The 14069-nt window shown below is 39.1% G+C and overlaps 1 protein-coding gene across 9 annotated transcripts in view; it reads left to right on the top strand.

Moving 5' to 3' along the window:
• Positions 1–14069, top strand: part of Macrod2 (mono-ADP ribosylhydrolase 2) — a 2026591-nt gene that overhangs the window by 280099 nt on the left and 1732423 nt on the right. The gene's annotated exons all lie outside the window — the stretch shown is intronic.

The raw sequence follows: 14069 nt of genomic DNA, 5'->3' as shown, positions 1-14069 counted from the left end.
CTGGAGAGACCACCTACATGTGTGCATAAGGGTATACCTCTACTTCAGAACTAGGTAGATACAATCACTCACATTTATCAGTCTTCCCTAAAATTAAAAGGGTTGAGCCTAACTACATTCTTTTTTTTTTTTAATGGTTTTTGCTGCCACGAGCATGGCTGCAGTCATCAAAATCTTAAAACATCTGTTAGAAATGGTTCTTCCAGGTTTAAATTATTTCAATTTGAATAAATAGTGACAGTTGCAAGACACTGAGATTTCTCTGCCTAATTAACAGGATTCCAAGACTTTAATTTCCAGGTATAATTTTATCATCAGTTTTCTGTTATTTGGACTTGTGAGTTTTCTCCTAAGTGAATTTAAGTGACGAATCTTGTTTCTATATTTACCCAAATAGCAATTTCCTTTCACTTCTTTCTTTGCTTGATTCTAACAGGCTCATGACTTTGTCCTTTCTAGGAAATGGTCTGTTTGTCTCTGAAGGCTAGTTGTCTGTCTTAGGAGTATGCAAATATTCTCTCTTCATTAGCTTCATGTGGTTCCTAACTTGAGTTTGGCAGCTGTTTGACCTTTAGAATTCCCCTCTGAGAATGGGTGCTCTCAGGAGTGGAAGGTGACCCCTTGATAAGAGATGTTCTGACACCTATTGTTCTATGCTTGCTCTCTTGCTGACTTCTGAGGAATGGCCTACTGAATGAAAGTAGGACTTTAGCATGTTAACATCTATTGAAAAGCCAATTTCTTAGAAGTCTTCAGTAGTGCAGGTTAAACTGAGAGGTGGCCGTAGATTTTTGATGGAAAAAGTAGGTGTAATTGATAACCTCTCAGGAAAGGATAGGAGTGATTTCAGTTACTGAAAATCAAACACCTGGATTAAATTATTGTTTGAAATAATTCTTTCTAGAAACCATTTTCAGATGAGAGTTGATTCTATTTAAAAAGGAAAATTTTGCCTGACCAAATTCCTGTGGGCTTATATCCATATTTAATCAGATCTGTCTCCATTCAGCTGCCTGAAAGCCTTCAACAGAAAAGAAAGATAAGTGGAAAATTTGGGTTACAGGTATATTAACGGAAAGCTGGCCGGTCTGGGAGAGAGGTGCTCTGAGGATGCATTTCCCTCCTTGGCCATTTGCTGTACGACCTCATAGGACCTGCTCCTTGCTTTGGTTTCATTGCATGGGAAATAAAGACAGCAAGAATTTATTGAATGCCAGCTATGTATTCTGCCCCGCCTCCAAGCGGTGAATTGAAAACGTAGCACGTGCAAGAAATTGTCAAAAATGTAATCTATCCAAAAGGTATTAACTTTAGAGGCAAATCTTAACAGAACCTTCATTACCATCCTTCCTTTTTACAAACATATATATTCCTTTTAAAAACTAAATTACATTTATCTGTATGTGTGGGTTGGGAGAGACTCACAAGTCATGAAGTGGAGGTCAGAAGATAAGTTACAGGAATCAGGTTTTTCCTTCCACCATTCCTGCCAAACTCAATTCTCCAGGCTTAGCACTCTCAGAGACACTGTTTGCTTCTGGACTAGGAACAAGGGCCTGAGGTACATATTTTACACATCAAAGCAGTCCCAGCATTCCTCAGTCCCTACCTGGCATACCCTGCCCCCAGTCTGAACTAACTTAGCAGCTTGGCTGCCCCTTCCCCCAGAGGCTCTTCCTTATATACTCCAGACATTTTGGTTTCCTCTGCCTTTTCTCTCTCTCTTCTTCTCCTCTTCTCTCTCTGAGTTCTCTGAGAGGAGACATTTCTCTCTTTCTTCCTGCCCCGAATCCCTTCTCTCCTATGGTGACTTCCCTGGTTTCTGTCCTTGGGGCCAGTAAACTCACCCCAGAGCAGCTTTCCAATAAACCTGCATTTAATGTAATCTACTGTGACTTGAATTGGCTTATTTCACCAGTGGAGAAATAACTTATCAGGTACCAGTCATCTATACTCAGGGGTTTCGAGAGGAGGCGGGTGGGGGCTCCACTTCTTGCTCTTATCAGACACCTGAAACTCTGTTACTCGAAGGTGAACTTACTTAACATGTATGTACTCTCTGCACCACTTCTAGCAAGGTTAAAATGCCATGAGTTGGTTCAGATTGCTTTCCTACTAAGTTTTTTAAAAGAAACCAACAGAAAGGGTGGTTGTTTTAGTTGAAGGAGGGGAGACTGGCAGTTTTCTCTATGATACCCTCTAGGCTGCTCTGTGTAGTCTCCCAGCAGGAAGGACTCAGAGTCTGAGTGTAGTGTGGAGGGCAGCTGAGTTTAAGCACATGGGCATCAGAGTCTTCTGTTTATCTGGGCTCTCTCTTGGGCCTTGGCACATGACCATAGACAAATCACTTAATATTTCTGAGTCAATTAGCTTAGAGCATGACTCCTAGTATCTGCCCCAACAAAGTGATAGCTGCTTTTACTAAGATGGGGACATGAGGGCTTGTGGGAACAGCAGTATTATTCAGTGGTGGTAGGAGAGGGACAATAGCATGATTTTCAACTTCTTTTTGCAGCTGTTCTGTAGGTAGGGGATGGAGGTGGAGTGGAGGCTGGAGATTGTCCTACCTGTTCCCTGCCTTCCTATGTCAGATGACTTTATGTTCCCATATTAAATTCTGAGTGAGCCCTAGAAGACTTTCAGAGTGAAAGATTATTTGTTGTTACTTTGCATTTCCTTGTGTTTTATAAGATGTCCATGAATCTAACCTTGTCACTGAGAAAATGTCTTTCAGAAAAGAAACAACCAGCTTGGGAATGGATCACTTTGATAGGACCATCCTAGGCCAGAGCCCAGAGATGGTTTCTGCTCCCCTCCTCCCACCTCTGTATGTGAGAAGAGGTGTTACCTTGTCAAAATTAGGGGACATTAGGTTTGGATCCAGGTTTTCCAGGCTCTGCCAATTTCTTGTGTATCAGGTAGAAAAATGAAAACTTGCAGATGGATTTTAAGTCCCAGGTAAAGCCATAATCACAAGGTGATTACACAAGGGATCCTTGCATTCCAGCCTCCAAACTTGCCTGTGTGTAGGCTGTCTCATTCATCTTTATCAACACTCATTGACTACCTTGTAAAAGACACTGCTAGTATAGATGATCCCAGACCACCTCCGCCTGGGATGTTTTGAGATTAAATCTTAGGGCACATCAAAGTTTATTTAAGTTGGAAACATTGTTGATGATCTTCTGTCCCTCAGAGACTACTGATGAGAATATAAAATCTTTACAGCTCTAGGAAGAAGCAAAGGTAGCTCTGGCTTTGGTATGTTAAGCATCTAGAACTGCTATCAGCTGAGACTCCCTGGATTGCAAGCCACTGAAAGTCTGAGCTGGACTATAGTCAATAGTTGGGGTGAGCAGGTTTCTGTGAGAACTTCAAACATACTGAATAGCTTCAGGTAAAGCTCATAGAAGTCACCTGTCAGCATGGATGCAAGATGCACGTTCCTCTGCCCTCTGTTCTGCCCTTTTCCGTGTCAGCCAACTTCTTCAGCTATGTACACCAGTCCTTTGGGGGCCCTGGCTTTCCCTTTAGGGAGCACCAGCTGTACGTACTACATCCCCATCAGCACAACAATTCAGGAAGCAGAGGCTCTTCCTAGAAGCTCCTGTACTCATTTCTTTAAACTTAGGAAGATTCTCATTCCAGAAGCTATTGTATAAGAATGGAGTAAAAGGCTGGTGAACTACTGTCTCATAGGGGTCATACTTAAAGTGGATCCTTTTTACAAACAGACTGGGCACATGCCAAAGAAAATGGTCTTTGTTAGAGAAGGAAGCAAGAGATATTAGAAATTCTCATTTTCAAGCAATTTGTTGTACTGAAACTTGTATGTGTTTTATAGATTTATAGACTTGAAGCTACTCCCCCCTCCTCCTCCCCCCTCTCTCTTCCCCTCATCCTCTCTCTTTCTCCTAAAGTTTCTTTGAAAGTTGCCAAACATCTTTGAAAGATTTTTCTGTCTGTAGACCCTTGAGTCTAGCCCATTTTTTCCTGTCAACAGGTAGAGATGCATGCCAGGGCACATCAGTGCTGCATCTAAGCATGAGCCTATGCAATGTTAATAAAATATAGAGTGCACATTCAGCTATCTGGAATTCTGTGAAGTCAGGCCAGATGCTTAATGCACCAGTTAGAAACTGTACCACATCTTTCTGAACAATTCCACAGAGCATTGGAGAAATAATTAGATTTTAGCAGGTCACAGATGCCATAGAATACTAAGAAGGGTTTTAAAGTGCTATATTAAACAGTTCTTCTGGTCTATATTTGCCTTTCAGTCAATACTTAAAATGTACCTTAAAAACAATCATATATTCCTTTTAACTGTATTTCCAAAACATACTGCATTAGAGTGAGGTCCGTTATTACTGGACTTGAAGCAGAAAGGAAAGCAGAATCAGATAAGTCTCTTTCCTTGCTCACCTACCCACTCCTTGCTCTTCCCCAGTAGCCAAGTTAGAGTGCTGTGCTCCTGAGATTGGAAGAAAGATAAAGGAGGAGGGGCAGGAGAGTAAAAGAAATACTGAAAATGTTATTGATTGATCCCAGCAAAGAAAGGAATAATTGTGATTCAGAATAGGTTTGTAGTTCCATGCCCACAGTGCAGGGGCTGGGTGAGGCAGTAGCCCTGGGGGATAGAAGGCTTGAAGGACTTCATTCCCCTACCCCTACCCCACCCCCCACCAATGCGCATATTTAGGGCCTTCCTGAGTGGCTATGCAGATGGGGTGATGGGAGATTCCAGCTTTTGGGGAACCTGCCTTTGACCTCCTTTGATTCTCTCAGCATGATCCTTCTTGCTTTCTTTTAAAATGGAGAAACAAAAACAAACAAACAAAAAACAAAGACCTTGAAATGAACCTTTAAGACAGAGGAGGCTGGGGGGCAAGCTGGGCAGACTCACCCCAGTGCAGCTTTCCATTTGGCTCTAGGAAAAATGGTGGTTTAGCTTTCTGAGCCTCTGCTTTCTCACATACTGAGGCGGGCCCCACATAAACTTGCTGTTACAGACTTCCAAAACCTGTTAAGGGTTCACTGTTAAACCCAAGAACACTTGTTCAGAGGCAGCTGGAACCTGTCTAGATAGATGCTTTTCTTCTTGGTAGGAATGAGTATGGCCTGGATTGTTTCAAAACAATCCACTGATGTTAAATTGAACTATACGTTTTACGATTTTGTCTTTGGAAATAGAATAATTTTATCTGTGTTTCTTCTGTTGGTTGTCTTGAACCTTAAGACAGAAACGTCACCAAAGGCTGAGACTAAATAACAAGTCAAAGAGCCAAGTCTTTATCTTTGGCAGTGATTGGTTTAATGACAGGAATAGCTAATAATATTGATAGACATGAAAACTAGACATCATACAAGTGGCCAACCCAAACCCTGTGGCTATTTATATCCAGCTACTGCTGCCTCTACTGAAGTCATCATAGCTTGCAAATCATCCCATTATTTCCCTATTTTTGACATTTTGGTCTGATTTTATGGACACAGTTTGCTGAGAACTTGTAAATTTTTCCCTTTTTCTGAAAACTGACTCTGTTGCTTTCCAGTGCTTGAGTCTGCCTCCCTTTTAGAGATTATGACTTCCCTGCAGATAAATTCCTTAGGTTAAACCAACGTATTGTTGAAAGAAACACGTTTGATGTAGAATTAAAGATCATCTCCACCTGCATCTATTTATAAATTGTGAAACCTCTTGCTGGTGCTGTCTAGACAAAGCAGATTTATGTCAACAGTATTTTTCTTTTTTGCAAACTGGTATGAGGTCCCCCCCCCAAAAAAAAAAGAAAAAGAAAAAAAAGAAAAGAAAAAAGGAAAAAGAAAAGAGAAGGTGTTTCTAGCATTTCCAGCTCATTGGTTTCATGTAATTCAATGTTCTACAATGACATCTATTCTAAATAATAGTAACCTAAAATTAAATCATGTTACCACTGCAAGTTTTTCTGTGCCGTTAAAACACTTCAGTATTTGAATACCATTCATGGCAGGCCTGTTACACAGTTATGAGACTTGTTTAGTTCATTTTGAAGTCATTAGTGCTCAAGTTGAAAGCATTTTAAAATTTAGTAGATACGTTTTTAATTTTGTTTTTTGACATTAAGTTGTATTATTGTTGCATATTTATGAATAGTCTTTAGGGTTCATGTGCTTAAAAATTAAGTTCTGGATTGACAATTTTAAGTGTAAATATTGCCAAAATTCATCTATACTTTTACGAATTTTTTCTTACTTTAACATATTTGAAAAATGTAGAATTGAAATGCTTCTTTTTAAACTTGTTCATTTTTAACTGGGAAAATTTTGAGGTGCTTTCTCATCGGTTTTAAATCCCCATGTTTACACAGAAGAAACATAAGATTAAGAGTCATGTGGAAATGGACATTTGTCTTCATGGGGGCTGAGCACAAGGAACAACTACATTGGGAAGAGTTTACATGCAACTCTGCCTTCCTCTTTCGCCTCAGGACAAATCAGAATTCAGCTGAACAGATCACATCTTACTGTTGCCTTGCTGAGAATAAGGGTAGGTCAGGTACCATATACAAGCTGTAAGTCTGTTGGTCTGAATCCTGGGCTGACAGTATTATTTTTGGGGTTCCTAAACTATTTTAAAAGAGGGGTTATATATTTAAACTTTTTAGGTGTCTTATTTTATCTAGAATTTTTTTTTCTTTTTGGTTTTTCGAGACAGGGTTTCTCTGTATAGCTCTGGCTGTCCTGGAACTCACTTTGTAGCCAGGCTGGCCTCGAACTCAGAAATCTGCCTGCCTCTGCCTCCCGAGTGCTGGGATTAAAGGCGAATTTTAGGTGCTATAAAACTTCAGTTCGTGGCATTACTCATCCACAGTAATTATGCAACATTGTTGCTTTTGTCATCATAGTTACTATTTGTTCTTTACAGGCAATCTTTCTTATATTTCAGAAAAGTTAGAGGAAACTAATATGCAGTTTGTGTGCATTCAGTACAGTTTTCAAACACAGCAGAACTATCCTTTCTGCTAAAACCAGGAATAAATTATTGGAAACCATAATGATTGTAAGGATATGGCTATTTCATTGATAGGAAACATTTAGAAATTTAAGAGAGTGGCTTCCCTATTTAACTCAGACTCATGCCAGTGAGGATGGCTTAGTGAGTAAGTTCATGTGCCATTAAGCCGGACAGCCATGGTTTGATTTCCAGGACCCACACTGTGGAAGGAAACTGCAGACTCCTGTTGTCTTCTGACCAAATTTAATTAAAATGAAAGGAAACTCACACTTACTTTTATTGATATTTATATTTTAAGAGAACCTAAATATACCATAAAATATTACAATCTCACATATATTTAGGGAAGAGAAATGTTTAGGTGACCAAGATCCACTTTAAGTAGCAAAAAATATAAGCACTATAAAAAACATATGGCTGTCGTCCTTCACCCAGTCCCTCTAGAATTCCGAGACATTCATAGTCAACAGTGTGTATTTTGGACCCTCTTTCTCTTCATTTCTTGCCTCTATATGAGCTCTTTATGTTTAGGGAAGACCTCTGAGTGAAGAATAGCTACTTCCATCTACAGAACTTCTATCTCTCAGATAGTCTATGAAGTGCTATGTGGATGCTGACAATAATACTAAAGCATTTTTTGTTGGTGGCTATGTATGTATGTATGTATGTATGTATGTATCTATCTATCTATCTATCTATCTATCTATCTATCTATCTATCTATCATCTATCAGATATTTCTAAGAGGAAGAGCTATTTGTATGCAGATTGCTTACAGGTTTTAATGTTTGTACCTTTTCTAACTCTCTGTCATTTTATTTGCTTAGAGCAGTGGCTCTCAATCTTCCCGGCACTGTGATCCTTTCATACAGTTCCTCATGTTGTAGTAACCCCCAACCATAAAATTATTTTCATCTCTACTTTATAATTATAATGTTTCTACTGAGCCATGTCTCAGTTCTTAAGACCATCAGAAATATGTGTTTTCTGATGGTCTTTCCAATGATTGTGACCCACAGGTTGAGAACCACTGGCTTAGGTTGATTGGACCCTAAATCTTTGTCCTACTAATGGGTGGTGGATCTTGACAAATTTCTTACTTTGGAGAATGTTCAACAGAAATTCAAAAGAAAGAGAGTTGTGTAGGGGGAGTGTTGGGGAGTGAAGGAGAGAGGACAGTAGAGAAGGGGAGGGGAGGGAAGAGAAGGTACTTTACCAGAGCCCTTTAGGTTTGATCCCCATTTCTTCTGCATCTATTCTGGGCCAACTTTTCATCAAAAGTTCATTGGCTGTCAAGCTATGTGTCCTAAGTCTGATCACTTTGGTTGTGCTCAGCATTATCCAAAGTCTTGACAACCAACTTTCTAACATTGTTCCATCCACTAAACATAGATTGTAGGCAGCCACCAAACCATCCCATAATAGCTGGATAAACAGGCTTTTAAAGAATCCCCTCAGTCTGTGGCTGCGATGTGACCAATGCACCCGGGGCTGCTCAAACATTTCAAGTGAGACTGGAAACAGCTTAGAAGGAGAAGCCCTGAAGAGATCAAAAGGAGAAAGTCAGAGATGCCAAAATAGCAAGCAGTATACTACTGTGTGGTGAGAAGAACTGCAGTTTATAGATGACAGCGTCCTTATCCGTTACTCTGATGGTATGTACAAGAAGGAAGGAAGGGAGACTCTTTCAAGAACGTTGACAACATCTGTTCCCTTCACTTATGCTTGGTAGTGAATTTGGGGAGAAGATAGGAGAGATTGATAAACTATAAAAGCTAATGGGAAAGATGATTTATAGATTTAAAGAAAATGATAATGCCAGTGTAAGAAGACAGGCTTTCCATTAGTGATCATTGTGTGATTGCAGTGTTAGGAAGCTGAGAGTAAACTCTCTTAGCAATGTTGGTGAAGAGGAAGGTTTAGGCAACATAGACATGGAGCTGTGTTCTTGTAGCTCACATTATTCTTAAGGAAAAACTCTTCTTGAATCTTTTCCAAAGCTGCTAGTTTCAAATTTACAGGAGACCTGGGGTCCCCAAGTCATTAGTCAGTTCTGCGCCCAGGAATATATGCCTCCACCAAGAAAGGAGCCTTCCCTATCTGCAAAGGAGGCTCTTTGTTTAAGGAGGGTGAAAGCTGATGCTTGTCAAGAGAACCATCATCACACCTTGGCTACTAACAGGAGTGTATGCATGAGGTTAAGTCACAGCAAAATCACCTGCTGCTCCTGTGTACAGGGTGGCTTTCAGAAACATCTGGTTTGTGTCCAGATTAACATCTAGTCGACCATTCCAGGGCTGGCAGAGTCAGGGGAACTGGTAAAATACAAAGTCAGACAAATGTATACATCTTAGAACAAAGAATAAAAACACTACAACTGAAGGGTTCATCTCCATTTCTGTCAGAAAGTACGAGAGCAAATATTAAAAAGAAAGCTGTATCCATTGGAGGTATACTGTCCTTTGAGAATACCAGAACCCGAATATACATTTCTCTTGCAGTTGGCTCTTCTGAATTTCATTCTGTCTTTTTCTTTTCAGTGAAGATCACCCTTTCTTATTAGACAAAGATGCCATTTTCCTAACTCACTATTTAAACAAAGCTGATTATCCTATTTCAAGGTTTGATTCTCTTGTTTTGTGGGATATTCCAGAATTGTAGTTTTCCTTTCACTATCTGTAATAAAATTAAATCACATGTTTTAAGAGAGAAGGCATAATGCCTTAGATGTTTTGAAGAGCTATAAAGACTTTATTTTTAAACAACAACAACAACAAATGAATTGGCCCCTACTGTTTACATCACACTTATTTCAGTCAACTCTCTATTCCCTCTGAACTTTACTAGTAAGTGGTTAGTGTTGTGGTGGGAAGTTGGAAAATAATGACTGTGTTAAGAGACAAAAAAGAGATGTAATCTGAATTTCCACCACCTAGGGTCTTTTTACAACTTATCCCTGTATAGCAAGTAGTACAAGTATTTTAGTGTTGGTAATTACCCATAAGTTGAAGTTAATTCAAATTACCATTTCTTGATAACTAAATTATTCTTTAATGAACCACGAGAATCTGTTCTTAGCAACATTTCTTCATAAATCTCCTGCTGCAATAGTGAAAGTGGCTTGTATGTCTGAAAATTCAAGTTCAGGGCTTTATCAGATAACTTTTTAAAATTTATTTTTTAAAAAAATTCACTACTTGTCTGTCAGGCAAGTGTGGCTCTTTGCATGTGAATGCAAGTGCACATGAATGTCAGAAGTGGTTGCCAGTCCCCTGGAGCTGGAGTTACAGGAAGTTGTAAGAGGCTGGCATGGGTGTCAGAAACCTAACTCAAGTCCTCTCCAAAAGTAACTCATGCTTTCAATCACAGCCATACCTCTGCACTCAAGGAAAGACAATTAAAAAAAAAAGTATATTGAAAATTTATTTTCCTTTTATTAGATTGCTTTTAACTGTAAGATTTTATTTAAGGGCTGCTCTAGGTTTGGCTAATTCCCTGACTTAGAGGCTTGCTTTGCTTAAGGAAAAGCAGTTTCCCCTGAAGAAATCACACACAAAACAATAGCGAAGGGCATTGTGTCTCTGTGGTTTTTGAAGGGCAGGGAAACATTGCCTGCTACCTTTGCTGACCTGACTCTCCTTCATATCTTTTGGCTAACACTGGATCAGACATCAGTGACCATACTTTATGAGTGGCTGGCAGAGAGGGACAGTTTCCCTGGAAGAATGTCAGCACCAGTCCAGGAGGAACAGGATACCTGGAAGGAGAAGGTTGAGAATGTGTGGGTAGTCAGCAATTCCTGATAATTCTTCAAAGGGATTCCTAGGTACCTAGCAATAGGGCTGAGTTCTTACTTGCTGGGTCTCTTGCTGGATTGGCTAATCTAATGAGCATGATGTTGTATCCTTGGTGTCTTTCTGCTGAAATGCAATATATATGTTTTTTGCTTCCTGTGTTATTTGAATTTTTCTTGATAAAATTTAATAGGTAATTATATATTCTGAATAATAATTATCTCTCTGTGTATTTCTGCCAGTGGTGTTTGTCTGCCAGTGTATGATCTTTGTGCTTGCTTTGTTGTTTTAATAAAGCAAATGTTTCTGGGGCTGAGATGTGATTCAGAATGTTTGTCAGGCATCTGTAACACCATGGGTTCAATTCCTAACACTAAAGCAACTACAGCAACAACCCTATCACTTAAATGTTTATGTTTGCTTCATCTCCTTCACAGGGCTCATTTGTGACACCCAGATTATCCATCCAGATGGTATAGAATTCTCTTTCTATTGAAGGTGTGTCTTATAACAATGGTGACATGTGACTGTGTTTTCATCCTTGCTCGTATAGTTTCCCAGGGGTTTGTATCAGCTGTTACACAGCACTGGATGCCAAAGCAGAAGGGGGAACTTCCCTGTCAGTGCAGTCTGGGATGAATGTGATTTGTGGACTTGTGACATGATGATACTTTTATGAATAAATGTTGGTTTGGGAAAGCATAGTAATTTATATATCCATATATTATGCTTATTGTTTTTTATGTGAATGGATATTTATGTTTTATCTATTTCAATGTCTTATTTAATAAACAGAAGAAAAAAACATTATTAAAAGCTCTGGAAGTGGTCTCCATAGACTCTTATCCTTTCAACTTCAATAGTTGAGAACTATTGCTGTGTATGAATACCAATGTGTGATTCATAAATTCTTTTATTTAGACTTGAATGTTCAAAAATTAAACGCTTATTTAGTTGTCCTTGGAAAATTACAATTGGAAGACAATTATGTTCCCATATACATTTATGTCTAATAAGGTGGAACCAAAACAAGGAATCTGACTTCTCTCCTCTTTGCACTACCCACCTACTTCAGTCAGCCGTTAACACAGTGGGCATTGTAACAGAGCAGACATAACCAGAATTCTAAGTAGAGCTAGATTTAGATCTCAGCAGGGACACTCATTTAGGATAATGATTCAATTTCTATATACCTCGTCTTCACTGAGTTTTGTTTTAGAATTTTTACAAATCTACTTTCTGGTGTTTTGTGCCAATTAAATGTAAATGGGGGACTATATAGATGCTAGTAACATTGGCATTGTTTTATATTTTCACTATATTGTTTTATATACAATTTTCTGAGGCCATTGACTCAAAAATGAAAGTGAATAGACCTGACTTAAAACCTACCAAATTACAATGAGATATTTTAAATGCCAATTAAGGTAGGAAAGAACACTGTACAGGCTGGACAGAATGTGTAATGGTACCTTCTATACGTGCATACCCATTGCCTCAACAGTGCATTTGCCCTCCTAACTTAGTAATGTCTTCTCCAGGGAGAACCTATGAGAAGGATGTTCGTTGAAGAGTTCTGTATACAGTAAAAGAAAGTGGAAGCAATGAGACATCCACCTGTAAGAGTCACTGTGCCTATAGAGACAATACTTTTGCTGCCGTTTGAGTTTAAAGGTTTTACCAAACAACATTGAAATGTGTTTGTTATATAATTGGGAGAAACCAGAATGTAAAACTATGAGCTTTATGATTTCAATGACATTAAAAACAAAACTTTAATCTGGAAAGGGCAGGAGACACATCAAAGTGTTAACAGGGCTTTATCTCTGAGTACTGTCATGGCTTTCTTTCATACGTACTTGGCAATTTTTTATTAATAACTCTGTACTGTTTTCAGTCTTAAAATTCTCACTTACACAAATCTTTGGCAAAGATTGGTTAATTTTCATTATCGCATTTGGGTCACCAAGGATAGAAAGAGCCCCTAAATGAAAGTAGAGACTAATCAAAGTTGGTGAGGGGGCACATCTGATCATATATCTTTCTTAGCAGGAAGAGTGGGACACAGCTGAGAATTTCTTAGGGATGCAGGACTTCAAAGAACACTGTCTAGATTCATATTTAGTGGGCTCTGTCTCTGGCTGATCAATGTATGCTAAGGGACATATGTTAAGGGCAGACACCTCGTTCACTACAGCTTTTCCACATGCTGAATTCATATGTGAAGGATTGCTTGATCAGTGAGTGTCCTTGCTATGCCCATATGTAAGCTAGGAATAATAATGTTCTGTGTGCATCGTTATTGTGAAGCTTTACTATCAACAAACGGAGTTAATAGACTCAAAATTGTTACCACAGTGTTGGCACATAATAATATCACTGAAACTTCAATTGTAGTCGGTCTATTAAGAATATAATCATTTAGGAGGTCATGAGTTCTAAGTCAGTCTGGCTTGTAGAGACTGTCTCAAGAAATAACATACGGTCAACAGCAAAAGAATCTGTCTATTCTCCATGACAAACCTAAAATCAGTGTTCCCAAATAACAGCAATATCATTTTCTGTTTGTGAGTCTCAGTAGTTACAGTTCTTCTCTGCTCCATAGGCTTTGGCTTTAGCGCACCTGGCAATAGGTGGCTGTGCTTCTGAAATGCTTCACTCTGTGGCTGCTAATTTTTTTCTGGTTTCTCCTGGGAGCTGAGCTGTAGTGTGGTGTTCTGTTCCAGTCCAGTTAGGCTTTCATTTTAGCACAGTGTCTGGGCTTCAAGTGCAGATATCTTAAGGAGACCCTGCAGGATGCCTTGCATGTTTATAACTTGTCCTCAGTTGTGACTTAGTATTACCTCTATCATAATCAATAATTCATCAAACTCCAAGGAGAACTCATGGATATAAGCCTATGTCTAATATATAGAAGTCACGTGCCAAGACTGGCAAAAAGGATTGTTGTAGGCATGATGGAGAGATGCAGTTGCCTTGATAGCACTTAATTGATCTATAGACAACACAATATTATTGACATCCTCATCCATAATTAATTAGCAGTCCCAAGTTTTATGTTAGAACTGTGGTAATTCTATAAAGAAATATAGATCATGGGAGGGTTTTTTTTTAATCTTTTGCCATTCCCTTCCCTCTAATTCCTAATCTATTCCCCACTACATCTTTCTGTCCCCCAATTTCATGTGCCCCCTTTGAGTCCATTTTGTGCTGCCAGTGTGTGCATGGGTGGAGGACCATCTACTGCAGCATGGGTAACCTATCAGGGGCTGCATGCCC

The sequence above is a fragment of the Mus caroli genome, unplaced genomic scaffold (genome assembly GCF_978045245.1).
Source record: "Mus caroli unplaced genomic scaffold, Mus_caroli_1 scaffold_2, whole genome shotgun sequence".
Taxonomy (NCBI): domain Eukaryota; kingdom Metazoa; phylum Chordata; class Mammalia; order Rodentia; family Muridae; genus Mus; species Mus caroli.
Note: the sequence above shows the minus strand (reverse complement) of the source record. Positions and strands in the feature narration are given on the sequence as shown.